The following is a 4,151-nucleotide window of genomic DNA, read 5'->3' as shown; positions in this document are numbered from 1 at the left end:
TGTGCTGTGCGTGAGAAGACCCGGCAAGCCAAGTGAGATTGTTGCCAGTGCCCCTGGACTGGCTCTTGTGCGGGTGGCACATAAGATGTACCATCCTGAGCGTGACCGTTGCCAGTACCGCCTGACTGGCCTTGTAGGGTTTTCGAGCAAGATTGTTGCCAGTGCCCCTGGACTGGCTCTTGTGCGGGTGGCACATAAAAGACACCATTTCGAGCGTGGCCGTTTTCGTGCGGGTGACACGTAAAAGCACCCACTACACTCTCTGAGTGGTTGGCGTTAGGAAGGGCATCCAGCTGTAGAAACTCTGCCAAATTAGATTGGAGCTTGGTGTAGCCATCCGGTTGCACCAGTCCTCAGTCAAATCGTCCAACCCATGCTAGCATGGAAAGCGGACGTTAAACGATGATGATGATGATGATGATTATTTAAGGCTGTGCGCTGGAAGAATCATTAGCATACTAGACAAAATGCTTAGCAGCATTTCTTCTGACTTTATGTTCTGAATGTCAATTCTTAGCCTTTCATCCTTTCATGGTCAATAAAATAGGTACCACTTGAGCACTGGGGTCCATTGTAAATGACTACCCAACTTCCCCAATTGCTGGCCTTGTGCCAAAATTTGAAACCATTATTACTATTATTAAGGCAGTGAATTGGCAGAACCATTAGCACACAAGGCAAAGTGCTTCGCAGCATTTTGTCTTTTCTGAGTCCAAATTCCACCAATGTTCACTTCGTCTTTCATCCTTTTAGGGGCAAGAAAAAAAGTACCAGCTGAACAGTGGGGTTGATTGTAATCGACTAGCCCCACTTCCCCAATTGCTAGTGTTGTGCCAAAATTTGAAACCATTACTATTATTTCTTAACTTTTTCAACAATATTTATCCCAGTTTTTCTTGCTTTTTGGTTTCTTTAATTTTCTACTCTGGGTGCAGGGCCCAAAATTTGGGGTGGGGGGACAGTCGATTAGATCGACCCCAGTATGCAACTGGTACTTAATTTATTGACCCCGAAAGGATGAGAGGCAAAGTTGACCTCGGCAGAATTTGAACTCAGAACATAAAGGCAGATGAAATACTGCTAAGCATTTCGCCAGACGTGCTAACGTTGCTGCCAGCTTACTGCCCTAGTGATTTCTTTAATATCATCAAGGATACTTTTTGTTTTCTTTGATAGTGCTATTAGTTGTTTAACTTCTTTTGAATTCTCTCAGTGCTTAGAATTATGTATAACTTTCTTGGACTTTAAGTAAGATCCACTAATTTATCAATTTATTCTCTCCGATTTATTTATTATTTTATGTTTTTTTCATATTTATTTGTTTTTCACTATTTTTCCTCCCTTGAAATTCTCCTTTTGGGTTATATTATATATTCTTTTATTCTTTTACTTGTTTCAGTCATTTGACTGCAGCCATGCTGGAGCACCACCTTTAGTCGAGCAAATCGACCCCAGAACTTATTCTTTGTAAACCTAGTACTTATTCTATTGGTCTCTTTTGACGAACCGCTAAGTTACGGGGATGTAAACACACCAGCATCGGTTGTCAAGCGATGTTGGGAGGACAAACACAGGCACACACACATACATATACATACAACATGCTTCTTTCAGTTTCCGTCTACCAAATCCACTCATAAGGCTTTGCTCAGCCTGAGGCTATAGTAGAAGACACTTGCCCAAGGTGCCACGCAATGAGACTGAACCTGGAACCATGTGGTTGGTAAGTAAGCTATTTACCACACAGCCACTCCTGCGCCTATAATATATACTGAAATTATTTTTTAATCTTATCGTGGTTTAAATTATTTTTCACTCTTATTTGAAATTGTAAATATATTTTTACTCAAAACATTACTATCTTTTACATACTGAATAAGGTTACTAATTTTCCCCTAAAATCTGAATTAAATATCCTGTCTCCTACATTGTTATCTCTCCTATTCTTTAGCCTGCGGTTAATAGCTTCAATTATCTGACCTATATTAGATGTTGTTAGAATAACTTACAACACATTCACTTTTCTATGTTTTGTTGAGATCATCTTCAGTTTAAATCCAATAGGAATTCTTACTATGTCATATTTAATCACCACCTCTACATTTCTATTCTATCCCTCCTCAATATTCTATTTCCCTTTGCCCAATGTAGGCTTTAGTCAGTTATCAATACTACTACTAGTTCCTGATAGATCCCTCTTCTACAATCTTTCACAGTGTGGGTGTTCCTTAAGAATGATATGTTGGAATTTAATTTTTAGGTCTATGTAATGCTATAATTGATTTAATGTGGATCGGTTAACATGCCAAATCATCATATTAAAGTATTATGCAACATATATATCAGATATATATGCTGGCAACTTATATTTGATAAATTATCAATTAAAGGTGTGTAACTTCTCATTCTTCTTTCACACGCGCACACACATTGTATTATGTTACAGAGAATACAATGTAATAAAGTATTCCTCTGATGATCATTGTTATTTTTTATTATGTACCCTTAGAGAGAAAAACAGCCCGACGGAGGAAAAATCTTCATATAATTGCAGAAGACAAAAAGAGAAACGAACACATAATCCAGCAAGAAAAGTATTGAAAATAACTGTTAACAGATATGGATGTGTAAACACGCTTGGGCAAGCTGCATGGCACGAGTACACACGCTCACACGAGCATCAGCAAAAAAGTGAGCATATGCACATGCAAGGTTTGTGACGCTCATGATCACAAAGCGAGTTAGTTATTTACTTGGTGTTTAGAGGAATGGGGAGGTTAAAAGTAAATTTAAGTCATCCATACCTTAAAGTAAATTAAATTATATTCTCACTGCAATGTGTGAAAGTACATTTATATGTGTGTAGGTATCTCGATAGTCATTTAGAAATTCTATTAAGTATCTTCTCTTTAGTCCACAGAATAGATAGGGATTCCTCGGAGCAGAGCTGGCATCTCCAGGAAATTACATTGTATGGTTTTGCATGTCTAACTATGGACCAAATAATGTTGTACTTTGTTTTACCTTCCTTCAGTTGCCATATAAAATTTGTCAAAGGTGTTGAATGTCTCTTATTGATTGACTTAAAGCTGGCAACATGGTTACGATAACGATTCTTAAATGAATCAGCTGTCTGCCCAATGTAAACATATCCATTCCCTTGTGTACACAGTACATTTATATACAAGATTTGTACTCATACAGAGATTCATCAAAGGACATTTTGATTTATCTCTGCATGAACATTTATTGTATTTATTTGTATATAAGGCAGTCCCAACTTCCATTTACTGGCACTGTTATTGTGCTAGCTCTATCATGAGTATTTTCACTACTACAAATTGGTCGAAGTTGATGATTATCAATGTGGTTTACATCTCTTTGGTTGGTATTTAGATGCGAATGTTTGCAAAGGTTATTGAACCTTTGCCGCATTTTGCTATTGTTTATATGATGCATAAGCTGCTCTAAATTAGCAGAGTTGGCATAAGATACCTTCACGGTATGTTGATTAAAAATAGCATGATACCGATTAGATTTAGGAAAACATTTGTCCAAAGCAGCCAAGAATTTTCCAGCGGTCCTGGTTGAAACATGTCAGTATGTTTACCATTGAAATGCAGGCTCCATTTCTGATTGTGTAGCGTATCGATCAAGTGTTTGTTCATTTCCCCAAATTTCTTGAACAGTGCATTGTAAATGCCCTGCTGACTAAGAGCTGGGATATTAATATCCTCTTCTGACAATTGTTTTCAGATTTTCACAGCTTTGTTGGCAGAGACGTTTGTTCCAGTTATAAATCTTGGACCAATTGCAGACTTGTACCTTCTTGTAGCAGAATAAGTGCCATCACTATCACTATCATTTTGATCAACTCTGTCATCTTCACCATAATTGTACTCTTCATTCACTTCTTCGTCAGAGTCACTTTCAGTATCAAGGGCTGTTGAGTTTGATAAAGAATGGGAAGCTTCGGCATCAGAGTATCTTCTCTTAGAAGGATAGATAGTGTGCTTGCTTGTGCCCTTGCTTGTCAAATAACCTACTTTGCCCTTGCTTTAGAGTTGGATGGAGTACAGTGTTTTGTCATCAAAATTGAGCCTTTCACTGCAGACTTTGGTAATATTAAACAGTTCTTCTAATGGCTCAAA

This window comes from Octopus bimaculoides, chromosome 9 (genome assembly GCF_001194135.2).
Source record: "Octopus bimaculoides isolate UCB-OBI-ISO-001 chromosome 9, ASM119413v2, whole genome shotgun sequence".
NCBI lineage: Eukaryota > Metazoa > Mollusca > Cephalopoda > Octopoda > Octopodidae > Octopus > Octopus bimaculoides.
Note: the sequence above shows the minus strand (reverse complement) of the source record.